Genomic DNA, 20,260 nt, shown 5'->3' with positions numbered 1-20,260 from the left:
TTTGTAAGGTAAGAACCCCGTGTAATAAAAATAACATCCATCAACTAATCTTTTTACAGTTTGAATTTAAAATTCTTTATATTGAAAATGCAAATAAAACGTTCGATAAAAATGAAGTCTTTTTTTAATAAAACTTATATATATAAAACTTTATAGATTAGCTTTACTGTCCAGCCATTTTGACGAATATCAGAGTGCTGAGAAAAGTATTTTATAAAGTAAAGATTTTAAAACTTAGGATCTTTGCACAAAAAACCACAACCTTTGAATAAATTCAACAACAATTGGGAATTTATTCAACTTGATTTGAAAATATTGAGTTTAAAACAACTAGAGTATTAAATTTTTCAGTGTTACAAAACCATTAATGCTCACATTTATGTTTAACCTCAAAGGATCAATTATATTTCTTCTTTATAACCTAACCTTCAATTATCAACAGGAGTAATGAAGTTAATTGTTTAGCTTTGACTAATTTTAACTCTACTGAGTACAGCAAATAATTTAACATCAGTTATTGAACTTAGCAATACTTAACAAATTATTCTTTTAGTTATGGATACTTTATTGACTTCATTTGCAAACAACAAATGCGAGCAATATACAACAATAACAAAAAAAAAAACAAGCTAGGCAACATTTTTCAGTAACTGTAACAAAAATAATAGTAACATAAGCTTAAATTGAAAAAATATAAGTAGTAATATAAGCGTGACACAAATTTTTAGATTCAACACATAATGTCTGACTCTTATCAAAAACATGCGAGAGCAACTAAACATGAGCACCACACTAATCATTCTCTTCTGAGCCGTTAAAAAAAGTAGCAAGGCAACAGCATCCCTTCACCAAGAACAACAGCCACAGTTGGAACTTATCCGAGATAAAGTAGATCAGGAGATAGGTAAAGCACAAGAATGAAAAGATGATCATTAAGGTGAAGGAGAAATAAAGGCACATGGAGCGTTCGTCCAAGGGGCGGTTCATCTTCGGGCGTTTGTGTCCGGCCATTTTGACGATTATCACTAATAATTTAGTGGAAGTGCTGAAAATTTTTTGCAATTAAGTAAAATGTTTTAAAATTTTACTTATAACTTAGTTTATCAACAATAGTAAGTTGAAAAATTGTAAGTTAAAAACAAAAACTATAACCTTTTAGTCAATTTAAGAACTTCTAGGAATTTAGTTTCAGATAATTTAATTAATAGCTGTACTTGTTTAATGATATGTTACCAACTTTTTATTTTATATTATTGTAAATATATAGTTTTAAGCAATTAGAATTAAAAAATTTCATTAGAACAGCTGAAGACTAGCTTTGTAGTTAAAATAATACAAATAACTTTATTTAGTATATAAATTCAGCAACAATAAAATAAACACTTATAAACTATTTTCAAGTTGTGGTATAACAATTTTAGCTATATATCTGCTTAAACTAAATGTATGATTTGAATTGCTACTAATTTGAACAGCAATAAAAGATAATTTAAGTAACGAATACCAATAAGTAAAATGAATTTGGAAAGTAATTTTTATTGACAAAAGTTACTATTTTGTACTTTTTACAAAGTGTTTTTATTATTTGACATACATATAAACTTTCGTATTTAACAGTATAAACAACACTTTTAAATAATTTTATTGTGTTACTTTATTAACCATAGATACTGTTTTTTTTATTATATAAAAGATAAACAGTTCATTGTTTCTAACAATTTTAAAAGTAAGTGCAATTCCAAATTTAAATCATCATTTAATTTAAATTTTGTAAGAGGATTAAACTTTTAAAGTAATAAGGATATTAAACTAGTGCTAACTTACTGATTACTTTATAGTATTTATAAATTAAAATTTATTTTTATTTTTCTTACTACGACTAACAAAAAAAAACTGCAACCAAAAATTATTTTATTAAATATAGTGTGGCCTGTGAGTAGTTTCTTCTGTTTAACATAATTGAAATAGATAACTTATTTTGAAAACAGCATCGTATTACAGCAATGTACTAAGTATCAAACAAAATAAACAAAAAACGATTTATTTTTGCAATTTCATCTAATTATTGAATAAAAATTTTAAAATAAGTTCTTACTATTAGTTTACTTTTTAGGTATGGTATACTAGTATTTTTTATTTGTTTTACTTACCCATTGTTACAATACTATTGGTGCTTACAAATGTGTTTAAACTTAAATGGTTTTTCTTATTTATTACCAAACCACAAATTATCAATAGGAATTTTATATTTTGAATATGTATGAAGTTCGTTAAAGCTTTAGCTAAATGAGGAAAGCAACTAATAAAACTTTTAAAAACAAAGAATTTAATAATACTTATACTTAATAATAATAGTTATACTAAAAAAAATATTTTAGAAGTGGATAAATTATTGGTTTAATTTAAAAACAAAATCAATATATGTACAACAAAAAATAAATAAAGCAAGATTTCAATTAAATAAAACTGTAACAAAATCAATAGTAACACAAGCTTAAATTAGAAAAATACAAAACTTTGCAAAGGCTCTAAACACAAACTTTTAGTTTCGAACAAAATACATAATATCAGAATCTCATCAAAAAACATGCAAGTTGACGACACATAATAACACTTCATTTCTTCTCGTCTTAGCGGTCTCCGGAAGAATCAGAATCGAGAGACTTGAAGAACGAAAGGAGACGGCATCCCAGCACAAAGAACAACAAACCTAACAGAAGCTGGAGCGGGGAATCCCCTTCATCGATCTCCGAAGGATCCTTGAAGTTGATTAGGAGGAAGAAGGAGCACAACAACGAGATACCAGTCAGCAGACCGATGGCGAGATACATGGAGCGTTTGTTCAAGAGGCGGTTCTTCTTCGGGCGTTTGTTCAAGAGGCGGTTCTTCTTCGGGCGTTTGTTAAAGGGGCGGTTCTTCTTCGGGCGTTTGTTAAAGGCGCGGTTCTTCTTCGGGCGTTTGTTCAAGAGGCGGTTCTTCTTCGGGTGTTTCTGTCCGGCCATTTTGAAGGGTATCACGAATAATTTATTAGAAATGCTGAAAATTTTTTAAATTAAGTAAAATGTTTTAAAGTTTTTTTACTATTTAGTTTGTCGACAATAATAAGTTTAGAAATAGTAAGTTTAAAACAAAGACTACAAGCTTTTAGTCAATTTAATAACTTCTAGGAATTTGTTTTTAAATATTCTGATTAGTAGCTGTACTTGTTTAGTAATATGATACAAACTTTTTATTTTGTATTGTTGTATATATGTAGTTTGAACAGTAAGAATTGAAAATTTTCATAAGAACAGCTGAACACTAGCTTTTTGGTTAGAATAATACAAATAATTTAACATTTTAATTTAGCAATAGTGAACTAAACACTTACAAATTACTTAAAAAAATTAGTTTGACATTTGGAAAAATAAATTCTCTCAATTTAAATGTATGATTTAAATTGCTACTAGTTTAAATAGCTAACAAAGATAATTAAAGTAAGGAATACTAATAAGCAAAATTAATTTGAAAAGTTATCTTTATTGACAAAAAGTAATAATTTGAACTTTTTACAAAGTGTTTTGACCACTTGACATACTTATACACTGATGTATCTAACTGGTTAATTAATACTTTTTACTGATTTTATCACATAACTTTATTAACCATAGATACTGTTTTTTTAAGTTATACAGAATATCAATAGTTCATTGTTTCAAACGGCTTTAAAAGTAAAAGCAGTACCAAACTTGAATCATCATTTAATTTAAATTTATAAGAGGTTTCAACCTTATAAAGTATAATTATATTAAAACTAGTACTCTCTTACTGATTTATTTATAGTTTAAAACTGTATTTTTACTTTGCTTACTACGGTTATAAAAAAACTGCAACCCAAAAATTACTTATTTAAATACAGTATGACCCGCGAGTTGCTTCTTCAGTAAAAATTTAACCCGCAACTTATAATAGGTTGCCAATCCTGCTCTAACTGATTGGTCACGAATTAAACGAAGCAACAAAAACTTTAGTTTTTAATCAACTGCTTTATATATTTTAATATTAAGAACTTTTACTTATTGTTTATCAATGTGTGAACAAGTAATATTCGTTTTCTTTTGCAAAAAAATTCAATTTTGTTCTTTTTGTTTGTAGTTTTCTTAAATTAAGTATAATGTTTGGATCGAACAAAAGTTGTTTGATACCTTAAACAGTTTTATAACGTAGCTTTGACATTAAAACTCGATGTTGACTTGGTTATTAGTTCAAACTTGTTTTTCTTGTACATTTACTTTTACTTGCTGATTTAATAAAACAATATTTCGATTATTTTTGTCTTCTATAATACATTTTTGAAAACTATTATAAATAGACAGTATATTATCAAGAAATGCATTTAAGCTAACATTTACTTTATTATCTTTTAGTTAAACAGCTATACTAAATAAAGTTAGGTTCAACAGTTGTATTTTTTTGCTGTCTATGCTAAATGTATATGCAACTCTTACACACTTTTCAAATGCATATCTCGTAATGGTCATTAGACACTCACTTAACTACAAGTTTTGTTTTCAATAAATTGTTACAAAACACAGTAAAAGATGGCTTGATGTGAATAGTATTTTTTCACAAAAAAAAAGAGTGCATAATTTTTAACTTTGTAATGGAAACAAGTTTAAGTTTTTATAACAACTAATTTGAATACTACAGCTCAAAATAACTTAAAGGTTGTATAGTTTTTTGTTTTCAACTGCATTTAGAGTAAAAATGTATTCTTACACTAACTAAAAATAAGATAAAAATTGTGAATAATAGTATAAAGTACCATGCTTGATCAAGTCGTTGTTTTAAACCACATCTTTTAGTTTTACGAAAACATTCTTGTATATGTTTTACTAGATGTTGTATCTTTTTAATGGCAGAAAAACACTCGTATAACCCTTTCTTTTACAAAAACAAAAGTTTTTTTCTGATTAAAAAAAAATTGGAAACTAATATAAGTCGAGCTTTGTACAGTTTCGTTACAACATTTTCCTGTTTATTTTAATTTTTTCCATAGACGACTTATCTTAACTGAAAGCATTTAATTAAAACTTTATATTATCCTAGATTGAAATTAGCTAACACATTTAAAAGTTTTAGAACAAAAAATGATTTAAATTAGCTTAATTTTTTAAGCAAATTCATTATATTGAAGCTTTTTAAACGTTTTATTTTTGAATTAGTTTATTTTTAATATCATTATTACTTAAACAGTTTATTTTTTTATACATTAAAAAGTTTTATAACTTAAATTTGACATTGCTAGTTAGAAACAATGAGCTAAAAATTATATTAGCTAAAAAAATATAACCCTTGATTAATATAGTAATATAACAAAAACAGGCTATTATTTTTAAGTATTATTATTTAAACTGTGAAGTATAAAGTTTTATAAGTATGTCAAAAAGTAGAAACTTTTTTAGAAAATTTATATTAGTACTAATTTGTCAATAATGATTACTATTCAAATTTGTTTTGCTTATTAGCCTCACTTTAATTATCTTTTTTAGCTGTTTAGACAAAGTTTTTATTTTTAATTCTTTAGTTTAACAAAGAAATATTTCAAGTTAATGGACCATAATTTTAAAGTTATTCAAGAGTGTTTTATCTAGTATAGATAATTTAAAATGTAAAACAAGATTCGTGTTTTTTTAAATAGCCTTTCTGCATATTTTTTTGATAAGTAAATTGTTCAGTAGTTGAAAACTCACTATTTACAAAAAAAAAGTTGTAGACTAAATTAAATAAAAAGTTTCGTTTCTTAGCATTAAAACAAACAATTTGTCAGAAAATTTTCAACTAAGTCATTTGTACGCTTCAAAATATCTGAACTTCCAACCAGTTCCCGCAAACGCCCGAAGAAGAACCTTCCCTTGTATCCGAACAGACGCTCCATGTTCCTGCACCTCGCCTTCGACCTGCTGACCATGTTCATGATCTTGTGCGTCTACTTCCACCTGATCGACTTCACCTGCTGCGGAGACCTCAGAGAGACTGTCTCCCCGATTTCGTTACAGTTGTCCTGGCGTTGTTCCTGATTTTGAGGTACTGTTTCTCTATCTACTCGAAAAGTTCCTGATTCAAGAAGTGAGTTTGTTGTGGCTCAGAAGAAATAATGTGTCATTCGTGTGTAATGATTCATGCATGTTTTTGATGAAAGAAAATTTTGTTTTAGGTTGCCTATTACGTATTTTGTTTAAACTAAAAGGCTGCGTTTATTGTCATGTTGATTTGAGTATCAAAAAATTAAAAGTTTCACAAAGTATTTGTTACTTTCGATCTGCTTAGGTTTTTTGCTGTATTTTCTTCCCGTTTTTGTTTGAAATAAAGTAAATAAAGTACCAACACTATTAAATTTCATTTATTTGTATAATATAGTGCAGGAAATTAACAAAAGTATAACAGTTTTGATTTTGACTGTGAATTAGTCTTGAATTTCAACTAAAATTAAAATGCAAATTTTACCAGTACAATCAAAAAATAATAAAAACGACTATAGATAGCTCAGATGAAAGTTGTCTAAATTGACTTAACTATGTGCAAATTACTAGTTTGTAATATTGTTATTATAGTAAATACCAACCAGGGGCGTCGCGTGGGGTGTTGCACTGCCGCAATTGCACCAACTTGAAATTTCTGTAAGAAAACAAATAAGTACATATCTATAACATTTTAGTGATTTTTCAGAACAAAACCTCGTACAAAACTCCAATTTAGACAACAGCCATTTTGCTCACTACATTGCTGCAAACTCTTAGCTGATTGCCGCAAATAAACTCAAAAAATCAAACAAAATTACCGCAAAACCAATATTTTTCGGTAAGTAAGCTAAGTTGAAAAATTTCCTAAACAGTACAGGTCTAAGTATAATGACTTAAGGTCTAAGCAGAGCAGAGACAACTCGAGCAGAAGCAACTCGAGCAGAGAGTGATTTTCTCTAATTAAGTAATTTTCTTAGTTTAGTAGCATTATTACGTCATAATAATAAACTAAAGCTTACATTCAAACTTTGTTACGAACAAGTTTAGTTACCAAAAAGCTCTGTATGTAAAGTAAGTCAGTTTAAAAAGTTTTTACAAACTTATTCTAAAAATGACTTTCGAAGTTTTTTTATAGTCGACTAGATTTTATGTTTTTTAAGATAATGGATGTATGAAAATCTTATGTATGATTTTGAAATCAAACTATATTATAAAAGTCGTTAATTCATGCATTCTTAGTTACAGATAAGGTGCATGACAATTTTTTTATGTTTTAAGTTATATAAGTTTGACACACTCAACATACCAGGTTTTAGAAATATGAAGACTTAAAACTCAAAAATTAAAGAAAACGAGTTCTACTAACTATTGATGTAAGCTAGAAGTTAGTAAATGATAAAAAAGTTGAAAAGTCTTTTATAATTGATCAGTTAAGCATAGATCGATTTTGTACGATATTTCTAAGAGTGAATAAAAAGTAGGAGCTAAGCTTTTATGATTTGTTATGCATTGCATAGTATATAAAATTTATTTTATGAAAAAGTAATTGTACTTATTCGGAAAAATGTTTGTCAAGACATGTTTATAAATAATCTTGGTCAACATGTCCGATTTAGTGATTAAGCACTGTATTTAATATAGTTCAGTTATTTTTTTGTATTATTGTTTAATATTTATATTTTGTTTGTTTTACGTACTCATTAATGCTTACAAATATGTTTAACCTCAAAATATCAATGACATTTCTTCTATAACCTAACTATCAATAAATTTTATTTTCACATTGGGACAGATTTGATTGTTTAGCTTTGACTGAATATAACTCTACTGAGTAAAGCAAGTAATAAAACTTCAATTATTGAATTAAATTATAATAAACAGAGAAGAAGAGTGGATACTTTATTGACTACATTTGCAAACAACAAATGCGTGCAATCTACAGCAAAAACAAAACATGGTCAAACTTGACAAAAGTAATAGTAACAAAACCTTAATTTGAAAAAAACTTATTCTATCTCAGTAAAGGATCTAAACAAAAACTTTTAGCTTGAAACATAATACATAAATTTTAATTTTAACAAAAAACAAAAAGTAACAACTATGAGCAACACCTCTTTACTTCTCTACCCAGACGTAGGAGCCAGAACCGCAAGGAAACAGCATGTAATCACCAAGAACCACACGCTCAACTCCAACAAGAGCGGATCTTTCTTGAGGATGGAGTAGATGAGGAGAAAGAAGCAGCACAAAGATGAGAATAAGGCCAGCAGGTCGATGGCGAGATGAAGACTCATGGAGCGCTCGTCCAAGGGGCGGTTCTTCTTCAGGAGTTTGTGTCCGACCATTTTGTCGAGTATCACTAATAGTTTAATAGAAACGCTGAAAATATTTAGAATAACGTTTAGCGTTTTGTAGTTTAATTACTATTTTTTCCAAGTAAAACAATTAAGTTTTTATTTAAATTACAACCTTTAAATTAGTTCAACAACACAAGAATTTAGTTTAATTTATTACAACTAGTATGTGTTTTAGTTAAATAATATTAAACTGTCTTTTTATTTAAATTTTTATATGAATACTAAGTCTTAATCAAATAGAATTTTAAAATTTTGAACAGCTGAAGACTAACTTTGTTTTTAGCAATAATTAACAAAGAGTTTTAGCAATAATTAACTAAACACATTAAAACTGTTTCAAAATTTATGGCATATTTATTTGCTAAAGCTAAATGTATAATTAGAATTGCTACTAAGTTGTATAACTAAAAAAATGATTGAAGTAAAGCTAATAAGCAAAGTACATTTCAAAAGTAATTTTTATTAAGTAAAAGCACTATTTTGAACTTTTTACCAAGTTCTTTTTTTATTTGAAATACTCATACTCTGTTGTATTCAACAGTTTAAATAATACTTTTAATTTATGTTCCGATTTTATTAAATTTCCTAATTAATTGTAAATATTGTCTTTATTTAAAGTTTTATAGAATTTCGATAGTTGAGTTTTTTTAACAGTTTTAAATATAAGTGTAGCATCAAACTTAAATCATTATTTATGTTATAAAAAGGTTTAACTGTTAAAGTAATAATGATATCCAAATTAGTACTTTCTTATAGGTTTTTAAATAAAATTTATGATTAAAAATAGCACTTTTATTTTGCTTACCAAGATTATTAAAAAAACCGCGACCATAAAAATACTTATTTATATACAGTGCTGCCCGCAAAGATATTTTTAATGAAAAATTATCCCGGAACATATAAACGGTTGTCAACCTTTGCTGTAACTAATTGTCATTGATAAAACAATATAACAAAAGCTTTATTTTTAATTGTTTAGTTTGATTTTTTAACATTTAGAACTTTTCCTATGACTTTTATTTAGTATTCATCAATATGTTAAGGAGAAATATACGTTTTCTCTAACAACTTGTATTTTTTATTTCATACTTCTGTTTTTAATAATTCAACAACAATACTTAAATCGACTGAAAATCATTGGATGTCACAAACACCTTTAAAACACATATGTAACTTTATAAACTCAGAGTTGTCCTACTTATTAGTTTAAACTGACTTTTTTATTGAACTTTTACTACTACTTGCTAATTTAAAGTCAGATTTTGTTTAAGTTGTATGTTTGGAAATAAATTTTTGAACATCTATATAGGTGGTCAGTCGATATTTAAAAAAGTATTTTAACATTTAATTTAATACTGTAACTAGTGGCTATATTAAAAAGTACTTAGGTATAGGTACAACATTTGATTTTATTCGATATCCCCATTAAAGGTATATTTAACTCTTATATACTTGTATGAGTCACATATAAATCCTAATTATCATAAATACTAACTCAACTACAAGTTAAAAAAAATTATAAAACATATTAAAAACTTTCTAGTATTGACTAGTTACTAGATTTAAAAAAAGCCATAAATATTTTCTTTAAACTTTGTTATGACAACAAGTTTAAGTTTTTGAATTAATTAGCTTAAAAATTAAAGCTAAAACCAGTTTTAAACTTTTATTTTGTTTTGGACTAGCTTTTTGTTTCAAAATAATTTCTTTTACTTACTAGAAAATACGTTGAAATACCAAAATTGATCAATTCATAGTTTTAAACAACATTTTCAAGTTTAAAATAATTTTCAGTGTTACATGTTTTACATAGCACTGTACTTTTAAAAGGTTTGAAAAAAAGTTGAATTTATTATTTCTACAACAATATTTTTTTTTAATTAACTGAAATAAATTACTGTTTTTGACAACAGCATCGTATAACCGCAATATACCAAGAAAAGAATTTTTTTGTTGCAAATTAAACCATTTCTTAAAAAACTAATAACAAAAGTACATAACATAGGTATAGTATGTTTATAATTTGTTTCTTTTACAATCTAGTGTTATAAAACTATTAATGCAAATATTGTTACCTCAAAGTATCAATGATATTTCTTTTCTCTATAGTCTAATTATCAAAAAGGATTTTGTTTTAAATAAGGACAAATTTGATTGTTTGGCTTGGACTAAATATGACTCTACTGAGTAGAGCATGTAAATAAAACTTAAATTAATTATGAACTTAACGATACTAAACAAACTAATCTTTTAGTAGTGGATATTTTATTGAATTCATTTGCAACCAACAAAAGAAAGCGATATACATCAAAAGAGACCAAACAAAGCACTTTAAATAAAAGCTGTATCATAAATAACAGAAAATGAGCTAAATTGAAAAAAAAAACATGAGCTATCATACCTAAGGCACTTAATACAAACTTTTAGTTGAGAACAAAATACACACTATCGGACTCTTAATAAAAAAACATGCAAGAGCAACGACACATGAGCAACACATTATTTCTTCTCTTCGGAGCCGTCTCCGGAATAATCAGAACTAAGGTATTTTAGGGATGTAAACAGCATTCCAGGACCAGGAACAAAAAGCCTAACAGGAACAAGAGCAGGAAAGTTCCTCCATCATTCTCCAGAGAGTCCATTTTGAAGAGGAAGTAGATGGAGTAGAAGAAGAAGAAGATGGAGCACAACGATAAGAAGACGGCCAGCAGGTCGAATAAGAGTTGAGGACACACGGATGGTTCGTCCAAAGGGAGGCTCTTCTTCGGGTGTTTGTCCAAGGGGCGGTTCTTCTTCGGGAGTTTGTGTACAGCCATAGTGGAAGTGCTGAAAATTTTAGAATAACGTTTAGCGTTTTACAGTCTAGTTACTATTTTTTCCAAGAAAACTATTAAGTTTCATACAAAAGGTACAACTTTTAAATTAATTCAACAACACAAGGAATTTAGTTTAATTGATTCTGATTAGTAGTAGTTTTAGTTTAATAATATTAAACTGTATTTTCAATTAACTTTTTATGTGAATATCAAGTCTTAAACAAATAGAATTTAAATTTTCGAATAGAACAGCTGAAGACTAACTTTGTGTTATAGAGTATACAAAAAGTTTTTCATTTATTTTAAAATATATAGTACAAGCTTATTGAAATTTTTATCTGCTAAAACTTGATGTATAATAACTACAACTAACTTAAATAGCTAAAAAATATGATTAGAGTAAGGCTAATAAGCAAAAAACATTTAAAAGGTAATCTTTATTGACAGATAGTACTATTTTGAACTTTTTACAAAGTTCTTTTACTATTTGAAATACTTATACTCTGTTGTATTTAACAGTTTTAACTTCGGGATTTCGTCCAAGGGGCGGTTCTTCTTCGAAAGTTCGTCCAAGGGGCGGTTCTTCTTCGGAAGTTCGTCCAAGGGGCGGTTCTTCTTCGGAATTTCGTCCAATGGTAGGTTCTTTGAGGGTACCTGTCCGGCCATTTTGACGAGTATCACTAATAATTTAATGGAAGTGCTGAAAAATTTTAGAATTAAGTAAAACGCTTTAAAATTTGTAAAGAAACAGTAGTTAGTTTAGAAATAGTAAATTAACAAAAAGATAAAACTTTTAATTAATTTGGTAACTAATAGGAATTTAGTTTAAATGATTCTGATTGATATTTGTACATGATTTAATACTTTTTTTATAAATGAAGTCTTAAACAATTTGAGTTTAATAATAAACAGTTAAATGAAGTGGATCTTTTGAATATATTTTTTACAATTTGGTTTAGAATTAATAATAAGCTTAGAAATAGTAAGTTCAAAATGTTAGTTATAAGCATTTAGTCAATTTAAAAACTGCTAATAATTTAGTTTTAAATATTCTGAGTTGTTGTACTTTTAAATAATATAATACAAACTTTTTAATTAATGTTATTATAAATATTGAGTGTAAAATTAAAATTAAAAATTCTCAATTGAATAGCTGAAGACAAGATAAGTGGTTGAAATGTTAAAAATAATTTCAATTAATATTTAAATTTAGCAATAATAACTTAAACACTTTCGAATTAATTTAAGTTATGGTGTAACAACTTAAAACATAAGTTTGCTTAAAATAAGTATATGATTTGAATTCCTAATAGTTTAAATAGCTAAAAAGATAATTAAAGTAAGGCTAATAAGCAAAAGACATTTGAAAGGTAGTCTCTATTGATAAATAGTACTATTTTGAATTTATTACAAATTGTTTTTTAATATTTAAAATACTTTACACTTTTGTATTTTAACACTTTTATAAGACTTTGAAGTTATGGCTTGATAACATTAAATTACTTTTATCTATAATTATAATTAATTATAGATATTATCTTTTTTAATATTTTCATAGGCTATCGATGTTTTAGTTTTTCTAAAGTTTTAAAAGTAAGTTTAGTATCAAACTTTATTCATGATTTATTTATGAAAAAACAGTTAAACTTCAAAAGTATTTGTGGTAAAAAAGAAAACTTTCCTAAATATAAAATTTCGAAAAGGTTCGATGGAACGAATGAGCTTGAGCAATTAAATTTAATTAAAATATGTTTAGTTTAACTTATAAACATTTCGTTAAATATTAATTAATGATTTAAAAAGTCTTATTAAGGTTATTAAAAAAAATAAAACTAACTAGATAAAACTTGTAACAAAGCTTGACTTATACTAGTTATGTTTTAATTTACAAAAAACATTTATCGTTGTAGAAGTAAGTCTTAGACTAGGGGTGGGCAACGTACGGCCCGCGGGCCGGATCCGGCCCGCAGAGTGAAAATGACCGGCCCCCAAACCTTTTTTAATTTTAAATGGAACCGGCCCGCGGACAACATTGATCCGGCCCGCAAGTGGATGATCCGGCCCGCTAAGCATTTTCAAAGTTTATATAAAATCCGGCCAGCCACTTTAATTATTACAAAACTTGTACAAAACCTTTTTTGAACTATTTCATTAAACAAAACTGTAAGACTTTGACCATGAAAACGTTTGTTAAAATGGCTTATTATTTTGTGGTAATAAAACACTATTTTGTTATAGTATCTTGTTCTGTTTTAAGTAAGTTAAAGTAATCCTTTCTCAAATTATCTAAAAGCAATTGTTTGCTGAACTAACTTTGATAATCTTACCTACCATAATGTTTTCATAAAAAATAGACGTGTCAAAAATTTCTGTTTTTCCCAGATAAGTATTGAGTTGTTTTTTAAATGTTTAAAAAAGTAAAAAAAAATATCTTTTTAAACATCGACAAATTTTTTAAGTCAAACTGCTGAAATTTAAATTTTTGTCAAATGTTTCAAGTTTAGACTACCATTTGCACTTTTTCTGCTATTGTTTTTTCATTAGGGACTTTTTGATTAATTATATGGTTAAGTTTAGTGATGACCAATTGATGACAATAGTTTCACTTAATAATAAGTTTAGTCGTCGTTTTGCAGACTTTTAACAATTGAGTGAAGAATTCGACATTATTTCATCACCGTCGACGTTTGACACCGAAAATGTACTTAGTAATATTGTTAGAACTGTTGAACTTCAATGTGGTAGTACACAAAATAAAAAGTTCAAAACTGAAAAATTGATAGTTTTTATGAATTACTGAACAAGTAAAGGTTTGTTAATTTTAAAAAAATGACAATGAAGTTATTTGATCTATTTGAGTCTACATACTTTTGCAAACAAACAATCTTAATTATGTATATAAACAAAAGTAAGCTGCGTTCAAATCTTACTGATACCAATTTGCGCTCATTACTGAGAATATCTACTTCAAATAAACTTCCAGATGGTAAACAACTTGTTAAAAACTTTTATGATCCAAAAATGTCTCATTGATGTCTTTTTAGTGTAATTATTCTCGCTAAATTCTTTATACTTAACATTTAAAGTATAATGTGACAGTTTTATGTTTTAGTTTTTCGTTTAGTAATATTTTCACTAGTGAAATCGATCTTAATCTAAAAGTCTACTAAACTAAAATGTTTGGTATGCTAAAAATATTTATTAATTTCTTTTTTGTTTCAATATTTCGTTATTTTATGTTAGTACTCTTATTAAAGTATTTTAGGTGCACTGTTTGATTAAAATTTTTAAAGTACAGAACTTAGTTAAATTTCGTAAGTTAATTATAACTATTTGATATTTTGAAAGTAAAAGTGTTAAAATTTTAAGCCAAAGTAATTTGTTATTTAGACTTAACTGTTTTTTAAATAAGTTAATAAGAAAATTTCAAACCAAACATATAATTTTTGTTGCCATTATAAAATTTTTAGATAGATTTTATGTTTTATTTATCGAGCTAAAGTTTGTCAACTTCTAAAGATGACCATGGAACTAGTTGTGTTGTTCGATACTTCATACATTTAAAAAAAAAATTTCCGACAATAAACATTAACAAGGATAAGCTATCTTCAAACCTAATCAGTATTTCTGTGCACTTGCAGATTTTCAAAAATTTTCATGCAACTAGATTTAAACAACTCTAATACATGATCAACCTTTAGTTATTCATCGAGATCTTTCATTTATTTTGCTTTTTATGGTAAAACTGTTTATTATATCAGAATTATTTTCGTTTTGTTTCTTTTATACATGCAAAAAATGTAATGAATCTTCTTTAGCTTAATTAAATTAAATAACAATAGTTTAATATTGTATTGTTTGTTAAATTTAAAAACATATTATCACTATAAACTCAAGATAAGGATTTCCAAAATTAATTAATTTCGAATAGTAAGCAATTTTTTTATGTTTTAGCTTGAAATATTGGGCTCGAGTAACTTTTAGTAATCAAACTATAAATTTTTTAGAACTAACTAGTATTAATTCGGTCCAGAGTTATAATAAATATAGAATTATGAATACTTAACTAAATTTAACATAAAATTTCATACTTGAGAACCTTGGTAATTAATGTATTGATTCAAAATTCTGAAATACCCGATCAAAAAGCATCTAACCGGATCCAAATCTTTTTGAAATTAACTTCCATTCGGACTTAGATCTTTGTCTAAAATTACTGTTTAGCCGGATCTGGATAATATGTTTTTAATGGGATCCGGATCTAAAAAAGGATCCAGCTGAATCCAAAAGATCACTAACTTGAAATGATCCGGCCCGCTGAGGACTATATTTTTCTGGATCCGGCCCGTCAACTATTTACGTTGCCCGCCCCTATCTTAGACCATTTTTTTACCCTAAAAAAAACTTTATAAAACATATATAAAACCAAACTTTTTTTTCTGTAAAACTTAAATATTTTGTTTAAAACAACAACTTGATCAACGATGTATACCGTATTTTGTACCTTATTCTTCTGTAAATGTAAGAAATTATTTTAAACTATAAAAATAGTCGAACACAACAAACTATAATAGTTTAAAATTAGTTAATGCAGAATTATTAAAACAACTTGAGTTGAATACTTAAACTTATTACTTGATTGATATCATAACAAAGTTTAAAAATTAAGTTTGCGTTTTTGAGAACGGTAAAAAAACAAAATTACCTTTCGCAAAAACCGAGTTTTTAATGTGTTTTGTAACAATTTGTTGCAAGCAAAACTTTTATTTAAGTTAGTTTTTATGATCATAAGAAGATGTATGTGTCTTTACAAAATCTGTAAGATTTACAGACTTTTTGAATGGAATATTAAAAAAAAAAATTTCTGTAACGAATTTCAATTTATTATACCTAGTTAACTCTAGTGTATAGTTAAATAAATATTGATTTTTCTTAAAATTTCTTAAAAACCTACTGTCCAATAAATTCAAAACTTTGTCTTTGAAGATGAAACTTATAGCAAAAATTGTTTTAAACTAGCAACAAAAGTAAATTTAAAGAAAAAACTGTTTAAATTAAATAAGTAAGTCAACTTCATTTTCATTAAGTCAAAGATAGCTACGTCATAAAGCTTTTTACAATAACTTTTGTTTCAACAAAGTATTATCGTAGAATTATAAAAAACGAAATTACAAAATGTAAGTTTTTATACAAAAAACGAGTATTACATACTAATCAAAAATTAGTAAATAAAAAACAAGAGCTTAATGGACATCGAAAAATTTACCAATGATAAAAAAATTCCAGACGATTAAAAACTAAAGTCCTAGTTGTTTCGTTTCATTTGTGACTAATCACTTAGAGCAGGGATCGGCAACCTTTTATAAGTCGCGGGACAACTTTTGCTGAAAAAGTTACTCGCGGGCCACACTGTATATAAAAAGTAATTTTCGGGTTGCAATTATTTATAATAAAAAATACGGGCTCAAAACATTTAGTTTAAAGACCTGTTGTGCAGAACATTTCAATTGTCGATTCGTTTACGACTACTCAGTTTACGACTAACGGATACAGTTTAACGTCGTTGTCTGAAATGGTAACCTAATAACCGTAGTAAGCAAAATAAAGATACTATTTTAAATCATTAATATTATTAAATAATCAATAAGAGAGCTTTAGATTATTCACTATAGCACTATTAATTCAAGAATTTAACTTTTTTTTGTCAAAAAATGATTGTTTAAATTTGATACTACACTTACTTTTAAAAATATAAAAACACTGAACTATTGACATTCTACAAAACTTAGGGATAGACAGTATTTACGGTTAATAGAAAAATGTTACGAAATCAAGCCATCAGTTAAAAATATTATTTAAACAAAGAGTTTATAAGTATGATAAATAGCAAAAAAAGTTTGTAAAAAGTTCGAAATAGTCCCTTTTGTCAATAAAAATTACTTTTATAAGTAATTTTGCTTATTAGCTTAACTTTATTATCTTTTTTAGCTATTTAAACTAGAAGCAATTCAAATCATGGATTTAGTTAAAGCAGATATATTGTACCATAATTTAAAATTAATTCAAAAGTCTTTTATTTAGTATAGCTAAACTAAAATGTCGAATAAAATTCGTACAAATGTAAATGCTTTTCTGCAAATTTTTTATTGATAAGTAAAGTGTTTAGTATTTAAAACTCACTATTTACAAAAAAAAAAGTTGAAAATTAATTTTTAAAAAAAATAGTTTCTTAGCACTAACACAAACAATTTGTCAGATAATTTTCAACTAAGTCATTTGTACTCTTCAAAATGTCTGAACTACCGAACAATTTCCACAAAAGCCCAAAGAAGAACCTTCCCTTGTTCCCGAACAAACGCTCCATGTTCCTGCACCTCGCCTTCGACCTGCTGACCATGTTCATGATCTTGTGCGTCTACTTCCACCTGATCGACTTCACCTGCTGCGGAGACCTCAGAGAGATCGTCTCCCCGCTTTCGTTACAGTTGTCCGTGGCGTTCCTGATTTTCAGGTATTGTTTCTCTATCTACTCGAAAAGTTCCTGAATTGAGAAGTGAGTTTGTTGTGACTCCTTAGTTGAATTAGTGTTTTGCTCATGTGTATTAATATTGCTTTGAAATATTTAATTTAAGTTGCTTACTATGTATTTTGTTTGATCCAGATTAGTTGTTTAATGCTATGGCAGTTCATGTGTATAAAATTAATTTTGTGTTATTTTTAGTTTTTGGTAATTGTGATCTGCTTTGTTGTTTTTGCTGTATCCTTTTTGCATTTGTTCTTTTCAAATGAAATTAATAAAAATATCCACGTTCATGAAATTTGCATGTTTATTCTTACTTATACTAAGGAGTTTAACAGTGTTGATTTTTTTACTCAAAAGACTTGTAGTCGACTAGAGCTAAACAACCAATAACTACAGTAGATCATTGAAGTAAATTACATAAATTAATTTATGTTTAGTTATAAACATTAAACAATGCTACATCTTTAAAAAAGCTTATCTTCGTGAGGATCAATAGTACAAAGATCTATGAAAAGAAGAAAAAAGTATATAAGTAATACAAAGACAATAATTGACAACTAAAATTAAAACAAATTATCAATAATTTAAAGTGCACAATGATCTCAGAAAATAAGGTTATATTGTTAAGAACACTTAATTAATGAATTTTTAACCTTTAACTTTTACATTTTTAACAGCGTAATTTTCTGAAATCTTTTTTCTAATTTTTGTCTCAAAACTTGAAACTTTAATAAAACAAGTTGGCTGGTCGAGGTATGACCTAAAACACGTGGCATATCTTTAATTAGCTAAAAAATTTTTTTTTTATTTGCTTGATTTTTCTATGTATTTAAAAAATGCACTAGTTTTTCTTTTACTTAAACTACGATTAAAATTGATCTAAAATATAAAAGCGCTTAATTCTATATGAAATTGGTAGATCTGTTTTGCATATATGTTAAAACTGTATCCATATTTAATACATATAAAATGCCTTCAACAGGTAAGAAAAATTAAATATTTAGTTTATTCATCTTTTTTGACGTGTAAGTAAAAAATATTTTGTATGTCCCACATAAGTGTTGTTCGACTCTTAGGCTTAAAATTTTTTATATAAAATATTGAGTCTTCAATCAGCGATGGTTTTAAGATGATGATTTGTAAAAATGTGCAGGGAGAAAAACTAGACAAAAATACTTTAAAACAACATTTAAATGAAATCCTCTATAAATTTACTTTTTTCGAAATCCAAATAGACGAATTAATCATAGCCTAGAAAAAGTTAAATAATTTAATTTTACTATAATTTTAGTTGTTAATCAAACATTTATAAATCTTAAGTTAAGCGAAAGAAAATAAATATTTATATTTATATAACAAACCAAATAAAATGTTTGAACCGCAAACTTACCAATTATTAGTTTTTGTTTCAAACTTATTAGTCGTCTTTTTACAAGTTATAAATAATCTATATTTTGTATAATTAATTCAAAAAAATATGGTTAGATATTTCATTGAATCCTTAAAAATAAATTCCTAAAATTTTTTTCTATTACCTGCAGTTTTAGGGCATACAAGTGAAAAACTTTATGTAAAATCTAATAAAAACATAACTATTATTTAAAAGTATTTTAGACATAAATATAATAAGTTTTCTTTGTAATCTGGTTTGAAAACCAACTGTGGGTATAGGTCTATTTACTTACATTAATTCCCGCAAATTTATGTTAATCACAAGCTCGTTATTTGGCATGAAACATGCAATTTTAAAGCTAATTACTTGGATAGTTTAAGCTAAACCGAAGAAAAATAGGTTTCTAAAGTTCTAAAAAGTAAAATGAAAATAAAAAAGTACCAGGACTTGATACATAAGATTTACCCATTCTGATTTAAAATATAAGCCTACATATACAGTATTATAATATATTTAGTCATTCAAAAAAACTTATAAACTGTACTGAGATGACCAGCACAGTATTAATGACTAAAACTTATTTGATCAAGGTAAGTGTTAAATTAGAAATTTCTATCAAGATTTTTGTGATTCTTAAAATAAGAAAAATTGTTTTTGGGCATAGTATTTTTGGTAAGTATAATTTTTTTAACTGGGTTTGACAAAAAAGCTACCTTTTGTTAAGAGTATTAAGTATTGGTGAAAGAGTGCTTATTGTTAAAATTTACTAAGTTTTAGTTTTGTTGATATTAATCACTAAATTACTTTTTATTTAGTTTTAAAATTTTATAAAGTAATAAAGCTTCCCATTATTTATTAATTCAGTATATTGTAGGAAAAATTAATATATTTTTGCAGTGATAAAAATTAATCATAATAGTTTTTCTTATTTTTTTATCGTTATTAATATCGAATTTCTGAACAACAGAGGATAGTTTAAACGAAAATTAGATTACATTGTTGCAATAAACATAGTTATCATAAACGAATTCTGAAAGCCTTTAACTAACGGCATAAATATACACATTTGAAACCTATAACTATGTTCATAAGTAAATTACAAACTGTTCACATTATAACTGATCAGGGACGTACTTAAACAAACTTAAGCACTGAAACTTACTAAACTT

The sequence above is a fragment of the Thalia democratica genome, chromosome 2 (assembly GCF_965202585.1).
Source record: "Thalia democratica chromosome 2, ktThaDemo2.hap1.1, whole genome shotgun sequence".
NCBI classification, from domain to species: Eukaryota; Metazoa; Chordata; class Thaliacea; order Salpida; family Salpidae; genus Thalia; species Thalia democratica.
This window is presented reverse-complemented; position numbering follows the sequence as displayed.